This window comes from Amphiura filiformis, chromosome 18 (assembly GCF_039555335.1).
Source record: "Amphiura filiformis chromosome 18, Afil_fr2py, whole genome shotgun sequence".
NCBI classification, from domain to species: domain Eukaryota; kingdom Metazoa; phylum Echinodermata; class Ophiuroidea; order Amphilepidida; family Amphiuridae; genus Amphiura; species Amphiura filiformis.
Window position 1 is genome coordinate 61,211,327 of NC_092645.1, and position 20,282 is coordinate 61,231,608.

Consider the following 20,282-nt stretch of genomic DNA (forward strand, 5'->3'; position numbering starts at 1 on the left):
GAGCAAGAATTGTAATTTAAAAAAATATTGAACTTGTAAATTCATACGTAGTGGTATAATTTAAATTAGAAGAATTTTTTGACTTCAACACTACTTAAAATTTGATCGCTTACCGGGAGCGCTTTCACAGTACCAACTGCGTCCTCAGCCGGATGTTATGGCTCTGATGGTTTATGGCTTGTTGACAACCTTCTATGACGTCACACTAGAAGAAGATGACGTCAAAGGTGTTGTCCTCGTCCCCTGGTGGTCTTGGGTATGAGTAGGTTGTCCCAAACTGGATCTAAATCCAGTCCAGTGTCTCTGTTCAAATTGGGTCCTTTTTCCTGATGTGAATGGCTTCTAGGACCCTTCTGGAAAATTCTTTGGGTTCTTTTTCCAGCACATTTACGTTTTCCCAGTCTATTTGATGGGTGTTTTTGCTCCTGGAAATATGCTCATGTACAGCAGATTTGGAACCGGCAGCCTTTGATTTATGTTCAGATAGCCGTTTTTCCAACTTTCTACCTGTTTCACCAATGTACATAGCATCACAGTCTGAACAGGAGATTTCGTAGACGGTCCCTGACTGTTTTAATTTGTCTACTTTATCTTTCGGTGACACAAGTGTTTGCCGGAGTGTGCGGTATGGTTTAAAGGCTGTGGGAACACCTGCTGTTTTGAATGCTCGGCGAAGCTGCTCGAAGTTCCTTCCAAATAAGGTAAAGTTATTGTGAACCCCCTGGAAGTTTCACTATCCGGTTCGTCCTGTGAAGCTGATTTTTCACGCTTCTCCTGGGCTCTGAAAAAGGTCCAGTCGCGATAACCGCAGTTTCGGAGCGCTCCTTTTACGTGTTCAATTTCCTCAGCTCTATCCTCCGGATCCGTAACAATTTCACTCCTATAAAGCAATGTCTTGATCACACTTAGTTTGTGCTCTAGTGGGTGGTGGGAAGCGAAACTTAAATACTGGTCAGTGTGAGTTGGTTTTCTAAAGATCTTGACCTTCACACTACCATCGCTAGCCCGCACGATCAGAGTGTCTAGGAAAGGAAGTTGCCCGTCTTCCTCTTCCTCTCTGGTGAACTTAATGTTATTATCTTGCGAATTTATGTGATCTGTAAATTCATCCACGTGCGAAGTTTTTATAACGCAGAATGTGTCGTCGACATAGCGAACCCACATGCGTGGTGGATGAGGAGCGGATGACAAAGCTCGCTTTTCAAAATACTCCATATACGCGTTGGCCACCAGCGGACTGCAAGGACTGCCCATTGCACATCCATCCTTCTGTTGGTAGTATTTCTCTCTGAACACAAAATATGTCGTGCTCAAGCAAAAGTTCAAGAGATTGATGATGTCGTCCACCTCTAGATCTTCCGCTGTCCCTACTTTCCAGGTTTCGTCATTTTCCAACAAACTGCGAACGACGACGAGAGCTTCTTTCACCGGGATAGAAGTGAACAATGCCGACACGTCAAAGGACACTATGGACTCATCAGGCTCTACTTTTAAGTCTTTGATCTGGTTAACAAAGGCCTGAGAATTAACGATGTGATGTTCCGTTTTTCCTATCAAGGGTGATATAATGTCCGCAACAAATCTCGCAAGATTATAGGTCACAGCACCGATGCTTGACACGATGGGTCTTAACGGTGCCTCGGCTTTATGTATCTTTATGAGACCATAAAATCTGGGAACATCAGCTACGGTAGGATATAAGTCCCAATATGTCTTGCTAGTTATCGCACCTGTTTCTTTGAGTTCTTTCAACAACTTGATAAGTCTGCTTTGAAATTTCTGAGTGGGGTCTTTTTTCAGAGTCTCATAGACACTTTCATCTTGCAGTAGAGCTAAAGCTTTCTCTTCATACAGTGAATTGTCTATCACAACAGTTGCTCTTCCCTTATCAGCTGGCAAGATTTGGATGCTTGTGTCTTTCTTTAAAGATTCAACCGCCGATCGCTCTGCCTTATTGATATTGCTTACCGGGGTTTAGCATTTTTGCAATGTTCACAACACGAGCACGTAATTCAGCCGCTTTATCGTTTGCAATTTGTTTACATGCACTTTCAGTGGCAACTACAATGTCATTGATGGGCAAACTTTCTGGACTTACCGCGAAGTTAAGACCGCGTTCTAACACATTAACTTGCGGCTGCGTAAGCTTCCTAGATGACAAATTCACCACCCACTTGTCTTTGCTCCTCTTATCTGCTGTAAAACCGTCTTTACCCAAATTATCGGCGTTCTCTTTCTCTGTTTTTAAACGTCCAAACTTCCGAATTTGGCGATCCTTTACCAAGTCATGTTCTCGCTTCTGCGCATGGGCGATGAACTCCGAGACTCTCAACCATGCTGTTTCCGGTAATAAACCGCGTAATTTGGTTTCTAATTCTTGATGTTTTTGCTTTAAAATATCCAAAGTAAAATTATTTTGCCGTATCCGCTCGTTGAGTAAAGATCTTTGTGCTTTTTGGATGATATTTCTCGCACGAAATCCTTTTACTTCCGGGGTCGGCAGACGAAGATATTTTGGTGTCACACGATTATTAAAGCACGTCAGGTTAAATCGTAAATGATTCTTGAACCGAGCGAGTTTGAGTGATGTTTTTTCAAACTGTCTAACAAGCCGAAGGCAATCACTGCCGAATTCAGTCTTGATATAAAATTGTAAATTCATACGTAGTGGTATAATTTAAATTAGAAGAATTTTTTGACTTCAACACTACTTAAAATTTGATAACCAGATCAAAGACTTAAAAGTAGAGCCTGATGAGTCCATAGTGTCCTTTGACGTGTCGGCATTGTTCACTTCTATCCCGGTGAAAGAAGCTCTCGTCGTCGTTCGCAGTTTGTTGGAAAATGACGAAACCTGGAAAGTAGGGACAGCGGAAGATCTAGAGGTGGACGACATCATCAATCTCTTGAACTTTTGCTTGAGCACGACATATTTTGTGCAATGGGCAGTCCTTGCAGTCCGCTGGTGGCCAACGCGTATATGGAGTATTTTGAAAAGCGAGCTTTGTCATCCGCTCCTCATCCACCACGCATGTGGGTTCGCTATGTCGACGACACATTCTGCGTTATAAAAACTTCGCACGTGGATGAATTTACAGATCACATAAATTCGCAAGATAATAACATTAAGTTCACCAGAGAGGAAGAGGAAGACGGGCAACTTCCTTTCCTAGACACTCTGATTGTGCGGGCTAGCGATGGTAGTGTGAAGGTCAAGATCTTTAGAAAACCAACTCACACTGACCAGTATTTAAGTTTCGCTTCCCACCACCCACTAGAGCACAAACTAAGTGTGATCAAGACATTGCTTTATAGGAGTGAAATTGTTACGGATCCGGAGGATAGAGCTGAGGAAATTGAACACGTAAAGGAGCGCTCCGAAACTGCGGTTATCGCGACTGGACCTTTTTCAGCGCCCAGGAGAAGCGTGAAAAATCAGCTTCACAGGACGAACCGGATAGTGAAACTTCCAGGGGGTTCACAATAACTTTACCTTATTTGGAAGGAACTTCGGAGCAGCTTCGCCGAGCATTCAAAACAGCAGGTGTTCCCACAGCCTTTAAACCATACCGCACACTCCGGCAAACACTTGTGTCACCGAAAGATAAAGTAGACAAATTAAAACAGTCAGGGACCGTCTACGAAATCTCCTGTTCAGACTGTGATGCTATGTACATTGGTGAAACAGGTAGAAAGTTGGAAAAACGGCTATCTGAACATAAATCAAAGGCTGCCGGTTCCAAATCTGCTGTACATGAGCATATTTCCAGGAGCAAAAACACCCATCAAATAGACTGGGAAAACGTAAATGTGCTGGAAAAAGAACCCAAAGAATTTTCCAGAAGGGTCCTAGAAGCCATTCACATCAGGAAAAAAGGACCCAATTTGAACAGAGACACTGGACTGGATTTAGATCCAGTTTGGGACAACCTACTCATACCCAAGACCATCAGGGGGACGAGGACAACACCTTTGACGTCATCTTCTTCTAGTGTGACGTCATAGAAGGTTGTCAACAAGCCATAAACCATCAGAGCCATAACATCCGGCTGAGGACGCAGTTGGTACTGTGAAAGCGCTCCCGGTAAGCGATCAAATTTTAAGTAGTGTTGAAGTCAAAAAATTCTTCTAATTTAATATTGAACTTGTTCGCTCTACCTCCCTGGTCCATCTCGTACGTCATTTATTTTGCTAGTGATGAAGTGACGAAATGAGGAGCAGAGGAGCGGGATTCAAGTATATGATACACTGCAAAAAACAGTCGAGCAACACCAAATAAACACTTTAACACTTAAAAAAATAGTGTTTAAAATATGTTTTTAAACACTATCTTGTGTTAAAAAACAAGCATCTTCATATTTTCAAACGTGTTTTGGTGTTCATAAATTAACATCCCTATACCTTCACTGTACAAATAAGTCTTTATGAAGTGTTAAGTGTTTAGCAAGTGTTGCTCTGCTATTTTTGCATGCGTGACCTATTGTTTTCTGGACACAACTTTAAAGGAGTTTCGCTCCAAAAACCAATTTAGTTTTAGGACTCAATTAATAAACATTTTGGAAAAGGTATACAAAACAATGCATGTTTTAAAAAATATCGCTTTACAACTCAAAAAAATATGTAACATTATTTGCCTGGTCTAAAAAAAAAATCACATTTTACTCGCTGTTTCGGTCATGCATGTTTTCAGTACATGTCTTGAGTGCCCTTCCCCTGGAGAAAAAGTGCACTTAAACAAGTACCTAAAGTGAAAAGGTCATACTTATATACCCAGATTAAACTTTTATGAAACTCAATTTTTCTTGTGTTTGATAAAAATTCCTATCGTTTATTCTCTAAATTAAAGCTGCATATGACAAGTCTATATTCACTTGTTTTCTCTGTTCTTCGCTCAATTCTCTAGCTTTCTCTGTTGTCATAATTATTTGTTTCATTTTTACCCCATGAATCTACAGAATGTTGCTGAACATTAATGATAAAGAAATCATTAGCAAATGTTCTATTCAGCGATTTGTAATTTAAGCTGGAAATATGGGGACTGGCCGCTAGTCCGAAGGTTCTCTAGTTGGTTCACTAGTCCTAATGTTTGCTATTCCTGAGGTTCGCTAGTCCAAAGGTTCGCTAGTCCTAAGGTTTGCTAGTCCTGAGGTTCGCTAGTCCTAAGGTTCGCTAGTCCTGAGGTTCGCTAGTCCGAATACGAAAAATGTCCGAATACTTGCAAAATGAACTCAAATGACCCCTGCATGACATTTGACCTTACACCTGTTGACCACATACCATTAATATTCGCCTAATTGCGCACATGGGTTCCTTGGGTAGGAAAATTTTTAACGTACAAATAGAGAGCTCCATCTGAAAATCTCAAAAAGAATTTTAGGGAGGGAGTTTAGTTCGAAGGAGGGCCTAGTGTACACATAGCAAGAAAAAGAAAAGCTATGTTAAAAAATTCAAAATGTGTCCTCAGTTGTCAACAGGGGTCAAATTTGATACAACAGGGTTGACATTTTTTCTGGCCACACAGATGTCAAAAACTTAAAGTGGTTCGATTTCAATGAAAATGCTCTTACATTTTTCGTCATGTAAAATAAACTCAAATAAGGAATAGTTTGCACTTTCTAAAATGCTTTTTTTATTGCCAGGATCCAGCAATGTCAACCCCTGTTGACCATGACCTATTTTATGATGTTTCCTAGGTAACGAAACATCCTAAAAGGTGAGAACTATTCCTAAGAGTTCATTTTATATGACGAACAATTTGAGACCATTTTCATTCAGCACGTTTAGCTTTTTACCAAAAAAAAATTTGACCACCCCCTATTTTGATCTTTCTGTATAGAACTCAAGAACGGTATACATTTTCTGAATCGTTATGACCAGAAGTATACTTTGGCATGGTTTTTGACAAAATCTGAGCAATTTTGAAATTTCAACACCGTTGTATGACATTTGACCCCCTGTTGACGCCTAGGAACACTTTTTGAGTTTTTTAACATAGCTTATCTTTTTCTACGCATGTTTTCTGATTAGAAAAAACGTTGATTGGAAGTATATTGCCGAGGGTGTACGCTAGGCCTTCCTCTCAAACTAAACTAAGGGCACTTTTGGTGTCAGTGTATAAACCTAAAATTCAAGTCAAGTCATATGCGCCATTAGGAGAATCTTTACGGTATATCAATGTACACAAGGGTCATGACTTCAAATCCCATTAAAATCCATCAAAGCATGCATACTGCAGTTACTGTCCGTTTTCCTATACACAATACACAGTGCTCTCACCATTGACGCGTGACCCCTACAAATGATGTACGTTGCAAGAATGGGCACTTGCCTAGTTAACATCACTGTGTGAAAAATAACCAGCCAATATGTTAGGTATTCTCCAAACTTCTAGCAAATATATTTCTCTAACATGACCTAAAATTACAGCTAGGTTAGATGTACAGAAATAGTCGCACTTTTGTAAAATATGAGTGAGGTCAAGGCATAGCTAGCCAACTCCCCGTGTTAATTGAATGGAGATTTGACCGAAAATATTGGTATCGGACCGCTCACTTCTGAAGGATGCCACAAGAAAACGGTACAAGCTACATCTTAACTATTCTCTGGCAATCATCATGATGAGTTTCTTATATAGTATGCCGAAATTGGGTACTGTAGGTGATAGACAAAGGGTCGCACTTTTCTGATAAATAAGTGACAGTGAACATGAAATATCAGCGCCCATAAACCCAAGTTAGTAGCTAGTTAGTGGAGGCCGTCACGGGACTGATTATTGATTATTGAAGTGCCTTATTAATAGATACGCACGATTTAGGGCAAGAAAAACAAACCGGGACACTTTTAGAGACATCATCATCATCATCATCATCATCATCATCATCATCATCATCATCATCATCATCATCATCATCATCATCGACATCATCATCATCATCACTTTCTACATTTTTTCTAAACAACATAGGGCCTACCGTTTTAATAAGATTTTTTTCTTGAAATGCATGTAACTATAATTATTGTTTAGAGCGTGATGAAATAAAACATCACGATTTTCATCACAAAACAAATATAATGCATAAGCAATCGTTTGTTTTAGAGCGTGATGATGAAATAAAACATCAAAATTGTCATCACGAAACAAAGTAATACATGAGAAATCGTTTGTTTTAAAGCGTGATGAAATAAAACATCACGATTTTCATCACAAAACAAAGTAATAGGCCTACAAAAGAAATACATTTTCGAGAGTGATTAAATAAAACATCACGATTTTCATCACGGAACAAAGTAATACATAAGACATCGTTTGTTTGATTGCAATCAACCACGACAGTTCGTCTCACACACATAACAATGCACTGCGATCAAATAGGTTGATGACAACATTTGATTGAATGGACTGCACTGCGCCATGATTACGTGCACCGGTTCAAATCCTTGTTTGGAGCCAATCAATAATTTCACGTACAGCCTCTATGCAAATTAGAGTTTACACACGCTGCAGCTGGGGTAATCGACCGAAGCTGGTTGCCGTTAGTGATCGAATGCATGAGCTTATTTGCTTTACTGAATCGATTTACTGGATTAATTTCCTGTTAACTGGGTTTAATGCCACAAAGGTCGAATCGCCTTTGCCATGGACCATGACTGCATCATGGTGCGTGAAATGAACAAAAGAAGCCACGGGCTAATATGTTTGACCTAGGTTTAACATTTTCTGCACATACACACAGACATCGGAACTCATTTTATAGCCCCATTTCCCAACTTCGCTCAGTGGGAACAAAAAGAACCACAAAAAAATAAAATAAAATACCATTAGAAATTAAACTCGGGCAGTGCATGAATGTATTAATATTGATTGAGGATATCGTACTATAGGGTCCACAACTTATAAGTTCCGCCCTAAATACTTTTTAACATAACTGGCATAAATATTTCACGAAATGCAAACGTGTAAAATGGTATTTGTTGTGCACATTTGATCCAAATTTTAGCGTCACACGTCATTGCGTTTAGTCACAATGGTTCATTATGTAAACAAAAGAGACCGTTTTTAACAGTGTTAAAAGTTGCATCTGAGTCCATAGGAGGCAACTCTAAAACAAGACAGGCCAGGAATATTCATGTGTTTGTTAAAGAAAACTTAATCTTTGTTTTTCTTCTTTTTCAAATGCAAAGCAGGTGTTTAATTTTTTTCTCTTTAATGATAAATGGCTGAGTTGGGCGGGATATGCACTGCGGTGAGAATAGACCATACATCGCCAGTAGTTCATCACATGTGAAAAGTAATTGTTAAAATGCCACGTTTGCCCGATTTCTTCGCGGTCGACCAATAGGTTTGCTGGATGAAAATGTACCAGTGAAAGAAATTGCTCGTCGTATGGGATTTGCGCCAATGCGATTCGAAAATTGAGAACAAAATTTCAGGTGACATGAGAAGTAAAAAATCAGCCGACAGCACCTCGTGGACGTGTCACGTCTGTTCGTCAGGACATGTCAATAGTGAATTTGGCTGAAACCAGCATCGGATCCGGACTTTAATAAACAGCATGCGCCGACGTTGTAATGTACTTGTTTTACAGTGTAGGAGGACACATTCCCTACAGAACATCTACTGAGACTTTCAGTTTTATTTCCATTTCAAACACATGAACAGACCTGACATACTGTATTGCCTGAAAATTGCCTCCTATGGACTAAGGTGCAACTTTTCATACTGCCTCTGTTTGTAAATATTGACCCATTATGACCGAACGCAATGATGTGTGACACTACAAATTGGTCCAGATTTGTAAAACAAATACGGTTACTCATAACTTTTTACAATTTTACTTTTCGTTAAATAGTTTTCGATTTGTTTCAAAAAGCATTAGGGGGAACTTATAAGTTGTGCACCCTATAGTTTGCCCTGCAGAGCTTCAAAAAACCACTCACCATGCTCACCGCGAAATATGGATATCCAACTAGTTTGCCCCGCATGGCTACAAAGAACCACTAACCGCGAAATATGGATATCCAACTAGTTAGCCTCGCATGGCTCCAAAGATACACTAACCGCGCAATATGGATATCCAACTCAAAAAAAAAAATCATTAAGGGGTTGTTTGGAATGGCAGGTGAGTCAGGGGTCAAAAACAAAATTGTTACCTTTTTGACCTCAGCACATGTGTATGTATGATGTGCCATACAAAAATTTTAAAAACACATTTGAAAGAAATGTTTTGTCGGAAACTTGTTTTGTATTTTAACGCCCAATCTAGACATAACTGATGTGGCTGAGGAATATACATGATGCAGTCATGTCTACAGTAGAATTCACCACGACTTTTGCAGGACTTTTGCAAACCCCATTAAAAGCTATTAAATCAAGATATTACTCATTGAAAACAGCTCAACTGATTAAATCAGATCTTCTCTGGTTAAATCCACATTACACATGTTTCTGTTTTACCTGTGCAATGAGCAATGAGCTGGTATTATAGTTTCAGTTGGGTGAACGATTATAAAGCACACACAAGGTAAGAACAGTGGCGGCGCCACGGGGGGCATGGGGAAAATGCCCCCAGTCAGAACTCTTGCCCCCAGCAAAAACCCAAAATTACGAAAATTTCCACTTTCTACGGTACTTTTGCGCAAACTTTGTTGATTTTGCCCCCCCTGAAATTCACTTTTTCCCCTAATGCCCCCCGAAAAAATTTCCTGGCGCCGCCACTGGGTAACAATACTGTGTGAGCTTTTGTTTACGAAATGAGACAATAGTCTGCTTATTGTTAACCAGCATTCTTGAAAATGAGAAGCATAATGGCTGCAGACTTAACACGGTTTGAAAATAATTTCTTCATATATTTTGGTGTTATCTGTCGTTTACATATCCTTTCTAAAACACCAAAGTGCGAATATTTCCAAACACCAAAATTAGCTAAAGTAGGGCATGTTACACAACTAAATTTCAGAGAATACTTTAAATATTCACACAGTGACGTTAACTAGGCAATTGCCTATACTTCTAACATACATTATTTGTAGAGGTCATGCGTCAATGGTGAGAGCACTGTGTATTGTGTATAGGAAAACGGACAGTAACTGCAGTATGATCAACTATCACATACTTTTTGAATTTGGCAATTGATCACACCGTTCTTGAAATATAAGAATTTTACGAAACTACCTCATTTTCAAACCGTTCCACGGATTCACATATCAATCAATGATATGTATTAGGAGTGCCATAAGGCACTGCGTATGAGGCGTCTACATTGTCATTGATTGATATTTGACACCGGGGAACGGATTGAAAATGAGGTAGTTCCGTAAAATGCTTATATTTCAAAAACGGAGCTGTCAATTGTCAAAATTCAAAAAGTATGTGATAGCTGTTTTATTCCTTAAAGTCATAATGTACGATCTTTTTTCAGAATTTACCTTTATTTTTTTCAAAACCGATTTTTTGGCATATTTGTAATACTTACACATGTTATAACTTAAATCTATGCGCTAACTGTCAAATTCATCCTATTTGTAGTAAAACGGGACGATTTTCTGTTGGTCCGACATAAAGTCATAAATAGATTATGACTTTATGTCGGCCACGATCGCAAACCGTAGTCTCCTACAAAACTAGCCTGGTTACGCTCCCTCCACATGTGGAGGGAGCGTAACAAAACTGGCCGCGTAGGAGACTAACTCTGAGGCTGCACTCGCTGTCCTATAAATCCAAATAGTGCGAGATGTTTCGAGTGATAGAGGTGAAGTTTATGATGTTGTTTCTTTGCAAATTCCCAATGTTTTTCGCGTCCAAATGTATTGGGAACTTTCATGATTGCATATTATCATTTTAGAAGAAAAAAAGAAAAATCTAAAAATTTAAAAAGATCGTACATTAAGGCTTTAACCCCATCAACAATTTAGTTCTGGTTGTTCTGGTTGATTCAAAAAATGTCCAATGTAGATGTGCATCAGGTGGGTGGGTTTTTGTTGCTAGCTTGTTGTTGCTAGCTAAATTGTTGCTGAAAAATACAGACATTTGTGTTTGATTTTCTGCCAAAACAAAATTGAGCATTTGGGCAAAGGTGCCCTTAAACGCACTCAATTTGGGTGCTATTTGGGTGTTTTTGTGTAAAATTGGTATACTGATGGGTTGCAAAACGAGCAAAAAGTATGTATAGAGTATAGTATTATGTAGTCTCCACAGCAGCCAGTTTGGTTCCGCTCCCTCCACACAAACAGTCTGCCAATGATCACGAACTGGTCCTTTTTGATTCGCTAAAGGTTTTCTGCCGACGTCATCCAGCTTGACGTCAAACAAAGCTTTCAATTGGTCGATCGGCTAGACGGCTACTTTATTATTCATGAGCAAGTTTGACCCGCCATCTCGCCCTGATCTCGCCAGCTGACTGAGGTCAATCAAGTTCCCGTATGTACAGCTCTACGGCTATATTCGTGCAGCTAATCAGAAACGGCGTTTAAAGTGGCAATTGGCAGACTGTTTGTGTCAAGGAGTTTATATAGGAAGGAGAAGAAATAGATTATGTAACTCTTATTGTTCCTTTGTGCCAATTGGAGTTCCCGACACGCTATTCATCGAGAGGTACCTTTTGTTCGAGATAAAGGGCTTCCGCCATTAAATCGGTAACTGACCTGACCAGCGTATTAACGCTATAATAGGCAGGCTACTGTCAATAAGTGATGAAACGAAAGTCACGTAAAAGCGCCTATACGTACGAGAGGTACCTTTTGTACTAGTCCATCCCAAGGGTGTGCGTGAGTTGTCGCAAGCACACAAAACAGAGGTTCACCTACAATAAAAACCTATTGTAGCGCCCAAATTGGTTTGGGCGCTCATTTCATTATACTCAGTGAACACGCTTTGCTCTACCATTTCGCTACGGACAGTTCAGCAGCATAAGCAAAGTGTGCGCTCTGTATGGCGGATATAAGAGTCTACACAAGTAGGTTTTCTACATTGTTTGCCAATAGGTCTACATATAAGGATTTGAAGTAATTATGATATCACTCCTACTCTAGTATTTTTAAAGACCATTAGCCGCGGTCCACATCGTGTTTTATTATGTATAGGCCTACCATAGTATTTTACATGAGCATCGCGTATAGGAGTCTACCCTGGACCTCAAATGTGATATATTTGCTGGAGCATATAGCCAAGGGGGTGACACTAAATTCACGGTTGTTCTATTAGCAACGCAAAATCTATGAAAAATTCAGCTGGTTTACTAGCTAGAAAGTGAGGCCAGTTATCGATCCGTTATAGCTCGTTATGAATAATTCATGTTCGACCCCTTGGATCATGTTAATTGAGTTTGGCAAATAACAATGTTGTTAGTTTTGCGAACTTTGCCTGTTCAATGAGAGTTTAGCACGCCCCCAATACATCTGGGCACAAACCAGGCGAAAACGATCCAGTTTAATGAAATGTCTACTAATTTGATATGAAATGACATTTTGCAGTAGCAAAGTCAAAATTAGGACTTGCTGTCAATAATATGAAGGAAATATGTGACAGAGGCAAGGTGGGAAATACAAGTAGTATTTAAGTTATAATAACCTTTGATACCCGACCTGACCTTCCATCATGGCGCCATGATTCGTTTTATGTATTTCTATTATGCTCTCTAGTAAAATAAAATACCAATCTGCGCTGAGCAGACAATGTTACTTGGCTCCCAGCATGAATTATTGATTTTATACGAAGGTAAAGAAATGCACAGTGTATGTGCATGATGTGCAACCATACTCCAAATATTTACGGTAAATCTGAAGTGGTCACATGGTGACATATCATGTGTTCGGGAAAACACGTGGTAACATTTTAAGATTTCAGGATTGTTTACTAGTTAATTGCCATTTGTACTCTTTATTATTTATCTTTGTTAATTAACATATATTTTAAATGCTGATAAATCGTGGTTGGCTGCCCATGATATCTGTTAAATTCAATGTTTTATGAATATAATTCTACCACGCAGAGGGGGTCACGCAGCAGAATTTCACATCACCTGACTTAGCTAGATTTCGAAGCTCTGCTCTTCAAATTCATGTAACTTTCAAAGTTTATACATTTAATATATTTAATAAGATACTAATTTTTTTTTATAACCAACTGGTACACGAAATATACTAGCTTATCACCTATACAGAAAGGTGATTATCAGCCTTCACTCAGCAAATTCACATGCCCGGCATATATGCAGCCATTCTCCGTCTGGATAACATGACTGTCGCCCTCAATACGTCTGGGCGCAAATTTAAATAACAATACGCTATTTACATATCAATGTGGCCTCATGCTAATTTCTAGCGCCGCTTCCAGGCCTATTCGCCACTTGCACGGTTCCGCCATTATGCACTATGTGCGGGGAGAGCCTCGAACTGGCAGCATACATGAATGGGAATTGAACCAGTCATATAACTTTCTGTGTAAAGTTACGTAATTCTTCCTTTCATGTATGCTGCCAGTTCGAGGCTCTCCCCGCATATAGTGCATAATGGCGGAACCGTGCAAGTGGCGAATTCCGTGATATAGCCATACTATTTCTGAATCAATCAATAAAGCAAAGCAAATCATACTTGTAGGCCTATAATACTATATTAAATATAATTGCGGATCAACCGATGCAGCTCGATACGCCCAATGTATTAATAAAAGCACCTGACAATAAAGTCGCCCAATTGAACAGCTGTAGGTGTTGATCGCACGACTTCATGAATATTGATTGGCAACATTTTCCAATATGTCAGCGCTCAAATCGGAAACAATAGAACAATAGACCCTTCAGTGCGTTGGTTTGTGTGGAGGGAGCGTAACCAAACTGGCTGCGGAGGAGACTAAGTATTATGTAGAGAAGGCCAACATCCAAAAGTCAGCGTGGCACATCCTCACACAAACCATTTTTCGAAGAACCCCCCCCCCCTCCCGTTCTGTATTGAAACAATTGCTAGAATAGCATCCCTTTGTGCTATTAAGACAATTCTTGCATTTCTGTAATGTGACAATTGCCAGAATAGTATCCTTTTTTTCATAATTGCACATAATTTATGACCTAAACAGAGTTACACAGAATTACAGAAGAGAGCAATTGTAATTGGTATATCAAAATTGCACTATTACAGTAATTGTCTCTTGTGACAATTGCTAGAATAGCTCCCTCTTGTGCTATTAAGACACTTGTGGCAATTCTGTAATGTGACAATTGCTAGAATAGCTCCCTCTTGTGCTATTAAGACACTTATGGCAATTCTGTAATGTGACAATTGCTAGAATAGCTCCCTCTTGTGCTATTAAGACACTTATGGCAATTCTGTAATGTGACAATTGCTAGAATAGCTCCCTCTTGTGATATTAAGACACTTAAGGCAATTCTGTAATGTGACAATTGCTAGAATGAGCTCCCTCTTGTGCTATTATAAACTTCTCTACGGTGTTCCAACTGTCACAATTATGACAATTATGGCAATTCAGAAATATAACAGCCCCTGCAGCGGGGGCAATTGCGGCAATTATGGTAAATCTGAATATAACAGTCTCTACAGTGAAATTAGGGATTACTATTGATATAGGGACGCAATCACAGATTAATATCCCTTGATCGCGAAAATAGTCGGCGCTAGTGGTTCGCCGCCTTGGTTTGTAACCGCTGAATTTCTACCCGAGAACCATGAAAGACGAGGACCCAATATTTAGAGCCCCGCAGGGCAACATAGCCACTGTATAACCCATGTGTAGATTTAATACTTTTGAGTACTGATTTTGCTAATGCTACCTGAAAACCATGAAAAAGGGAGACCTATGATAGCTTATGATGTGGAGAAGAGGGCCATGTAATGATAATCATCATGAGCTCGATCGCGAAAGCAAGTGAGACTAGTGGTTTGTGAACCGCTTTGGTTTGTAACCGATGGATTTCTACCCGAGAACCATGAAAGACGAGGACCCAATGTTTAGAGCCACGCAGGGCAGTTCGAGTGCACCATCAAAGTGAGGTCGCGTGTTTAGCAAAACACATACAAACCGAGGATTTACGTAAAAGCGAGAAACAAAGTGAGGCACCAAAGCGAGGATGCCGTTTATAATGCTTCTGACGTAGCGAGGAGGTGTATAGGGGGTATAAGCATACTCCTCACTTCTAATGTGCAATGCATATTTCCTCGGTCTTTATGCATGTTTCTTTTTTATCCTCGCTTTGCAGTGTGTATAAGTGTATGTAAATCTCGCTTTGAATGTGGGACCGGATAGGTGGGAAAATAGCCACCGTATAAAGCATGATTGTGTTAGATTTTACTTTTTGGTACATGTAGAGCGCACACTTGTTCTTTTACATAATTGCCATAGTGCCCCAATTGCAATCGCTGTAGTGATCCTCCAATTGTTGAATTGCCATAATTGCCGCAATTGCACCCACTGTGGAGGCAGATTTCTTGTACTGCATAATTTCCTTAATTGCCGCAATTGCAATCACTGTCATACCAAACGCACAGATTTGTTGCTTAATTGCCACAATTGTACTCGTTAACTTTTAAAAATCCTCTCATTGTAGAATTGCCATAATTGCAGCAATTGCACAATAGTCAGATGTAAACATCTCACAAAGAGTAACTAACCCCCCTTAAATAATCATGCCATTATTCCAAAACGGGTAATTGTATTACAAATCTGACAAATGTGTTGGAAGCAGAATTTATTTCTGCACATTTGGATACCTCATTTGTAACAATAGACTAAGTATTGACGTCACAGCGTACTTAAAAATCAATGTAACCCAAGATTTGAAAGTTGCAGTAAATTGTATTGGTTTTGTACTCAGAGCCAATCCATGTCAACTCCAGGGATGTGCACCGCAGCACCTCTACATTTTTTTCTTTTTCTGTTTGGTTGTAGATATTGATGAGAAAGTAAAATCCTGAAAATTTGAGCTTCATACTCCATTCCGTTTTCCCGTGGCATCAATTTGAAATGTAGGGGCGTCAGCGTAAAAAATGTGTCGCAACGCGAAAGACGACTTTTGGAGGTCCATAAATGTATAAAGGGAACCCTTTACAACTTTGAAAAGTATGTATCCTGGGGTACTTTTTGGTGTAGAATTCAAATCTGGTATCAGGAAACTTATAACCTCTTTACTTTAAAAGATATAGGGCCCTCAAAATACAGGCTCGTTATTCCGAATTTACAACTAGGCTCGTTAGTCCGAAGGGTCATTACTCCGAATTGAAAATTAGGCTCGTTATTCCGAATTTAAAACAAGGCTCGTTATTCCGCAGGGTCATTTCTCCGAATTTAAAACAAGGTTCGTTATTCCGAAGGATCATTACTCCGAATTCACCTTTTCGGTAAATCCATAACCCTTTGCGAGTACACCTGAGAACTCGTCATTTGACGTCACGCCGACTTGCAATGCGAACTAACGATGTTCCATGAACGGTGTGCGCATCGACGCAGATCGGCGTGACGTAAAATGACGAGTTCTCAGGTGTACTCGCAAAGGCTTATGGGATTTACCGAAAAGGTGAATTAAAAGAAGGCGCGTTATTCCGAATTTAACACTAGGCTCGTTATTCCGAAGGGTCATTATTCCGAATTTAAAATTAGGCTCGTTATTCCGAATTTAAAACAAGGGTCGTTATTCCGAAGGGTCATTATTCCGAATTTAAGTACGCGACAGACATTTGAGAAATAATGTAGGCAGTTAGAAATTAAAATTAACGTTCCACAATCCAGATATCGATAATGTAACAAAACAGTGTTTTGTGATACAAGATTCTCGAAAATTGTTCCCAAAAACGGGCAAATAAAATTTAATCGGTACTGTATTTTGTTCTTCCCCATGGCAACATTATTTCTTTGGTCGATTTGTAGTACAATACAAAAAAAGAGAAAATAATCACTCGGCATGGTTTTATACGGAGCGAACATTTGAAAAAACTGCATGGAACGCGTTTTTGATCTTGTGAACATGGTGCGTAAAAATGATTTAAACGAAGGCTTTTCAAACGGATTCTAAAAATTTGTATAAACACACAAAAATAATGTAAAGATACATCCATGCACCAACATTTGACTCACTGCGATATTTGATTGCTGAGAAAACGCGGTTTTAGAGAACAACGTTTTTTATACGTTTCTTCGTGTAACCTTAAATGCCCTAAATCCCAACTTCGTCGGACTAGGATGTTCCCACAAAATCACGCACTGGCAATTTAAAGGGGCATTTTGTGATCAACAGCATCATCCCCCAACTTCTCTTTAAAAAAAATGGGATTTTTACACTACATAATGTTTATGACAAAAAATGTCCTGCATACACATTAATTCGTTAAATTTGAATTACGTTCTGATCTGGTCAACCAGAACAAAATTACATAACCATGCATGTACATGTAAAATTGAAGTCAACTTAAATGTTGGAAATAAGCTTATTAATTTTTCTAGGATATCTACTGACAAATGTCATATAACAGAGGATGTTAGGATCACAAAATACTTTTAGTATTAAACAACACAATACTGAAAACGTTATATTTTAATTTATATTTTAATTCGCAATGAGTTTATTGCAAAGTGCAACATCATATGAACATATTTTAAACAAAATAACTGTGGTATAAATATTTACATTCTTCCATTATTATATTTGTATATCTGAACACACAAACACATTTAACTGTTATTTTTTTACGTTTTAAAATTATTAAAATTTGATTATTTTTCAAATTTTGATATATAACAGTCCTCGAAATAAATTTTATAAATCTAATGATATATTCTTAAAGTGTATGTAGCTGGGAGGAAAAGCCGACGATCAATTGAACATTTTGACCTTTTATATTGAAGATATGTATTTTTTTCCCAAAAAGACCTACATGTATTTTTTTTTTTTTTTTGGTGTTTTGGGAAAAAAAAATCCATATCTTCAATACGAAAGGTCAAACTTTTCAATTTATCGTCGGCTTTTCATCCCACCTACATACACTTTAAGTATAAATCATCAGATTTATAAAGTTTACTTCAAGTACTGTTAAATATCAAAAATATCAATTTTTAATGATTTGCCATAACATGTGTATTACATTGCGAATTTCAAAAAATCAAAATTATTTGATATCAGAAGGACATTCTTCGTATTCAGAATGCAATTCGATATGTCTGATGTGCTCTAATATCCCAAAATAAATACTGTCCAAACGTTCATACCCCTTCCCTTAAACATTTATGAAAACATTTACTTTCGACTGTATAAAATATAAATATCTCATTATGTTATATGATACAAGTTGCAGTTTTATGTTACATTTCTGTATGAGCGTCCGAGATGAAATCAAGAAAATAAGTTAAATGTCGTATAATGACGTTATAAGCTACTAGTATTATACTTGGATAGACATAATACTGTGTATAGTAAAATAAATACAATAAATATTGAAAGTATTGAACCTTATATAAATATGCGTAGACCAGCACAACTAGCAAAAAGGAATGATCCTCTCCGTGACGCGTTTTTCACCCGGGGAGGGCAATCGACTTTGGAATAGTGATGGGGATGTGCGGACAGCAGTTCAAAACTAGAGGTCTTTCGGTGAGAGTCTAGACACCAAAATAGGGGGTCTTTCGGTGAGAAGGCCCCCGAAAGACACATATATCCCCGACACCTGAGCCTTAGACCACTCGGCCACTTGTCTTGTTGTTATCCAGTTGCAACTTATTTGAACATATAATCGCAACTTCAACATAGGCCTACCACGTGACAAGCAAAGGCAGAAAACGTATTTTATTTTGGAATTTATCTGCTTAAAACATTAATGTGTATTGGGCTATTCCAGAAATTAATGGCACCCCCCCTAAAGAAGACATGTGAATTTGTACCATAAATTTTTGGGAATTCCCAGAACAAAGTTTTATCCCAAAAAATTGGGAATTCCCATTTTGATAAAAAAATGCTTAAAAATATTGGAATTCCCAGTGACCCTAAAGAAGACATGCAAATTTTTGCCAAAATTTTGGGAATTCCCATACCAAAATTTTAGCAAAAAAAATTGGGAATTCCCATTTTGATAAAAAAAATGCTCAAAAAACTTGGGAATTCCCAGTGACCCTAAAGAAGACATACAAATTCCCAAGCCTAAAAAAAGGGGCACTTTTCTTGGGAATTCCCATGTCTTCTTTAGGGTTTCATCAATATGCTGTCCCTTTTTTTTGGTAATTCCCACTGTCAGAAAAAAAAATGCTTTAAAAATTGGGAATTCCCGGTGTCCCTAAAGAAGACAAGCAAATTTTAGCCAAAATTTTTGGGAATTCCCAAGCCTTAAAATTTAGACACAAAATTTGTTCTGCCCTGCCCTTTATTCAGAGGTGTAACGACCGGGGAGTGTTTTCCCGAGAGTGTTTCCCCAGGAGTGTTTCATGGTGGAAAATGGGAAATCACACTGAAGCAATTTTTCTTTTTAATTATTTCAAAATGTTTTTCATTTTGTTATTATAAACATATTTGACATATTTCCACTTTCATTTTTCTAAATGCGTTTCGATTTTAGATTTTTCCAGTGATTTTACTTTTGTTTTAAATATTGTTAAAGCGATTTTTGAATATTTCTCAATTTCACTCTTTTTTTTAATTGTTGAAGCCATTTTTGTGATTTTACTTATATTTTACCCATTTTGAAATATTTACTGTGTTTTCGCAATTTTTGGGACATTGTAAAAATATATCCTGGAATTCTACAAATGTTAGGATGTTTTCAGATTATTTCCTGTGATTTACAATTGTTTGCATTTTTTAAAAATATTTCCTACGATTTTAATAACAACTTTTTGGCATTTTTGTAAATTTATATTAACAATTGTATAATTATTTGGGAAGTTTTCAAATAGGCCTATTCCTTGGTGTTTTACCATTTTTATAAATATTTTATGCGATTTAACCATATCTTTGGGATTTAAAAAATTCTTACAATTGTTTTTTTTTTTTTGGGGAGGGGACTTTTAATCATTTCCTGCACTGTAGGCCCTAACTCTATATCGCCTACCCCATGGAAGAAACACAAAACAAAACAAAATGTGTTAGGTCCTTTTTTCATCAACTTATTTTTTTCCCAAAAAATATAAATATTATTATGTTAGTTGTTTAAAGTTCTGGAAACTTCATCTCTTTATTGTGTGGTATTGAAATATCAAGTATGACTTTGTGTCCATTGCCCAACATTTAAAAAGACTTCAAGGGGCAAGGAAATTATATTTGTCTGCATTGTGGAACTTTTTGTTTCAAAAACAGACT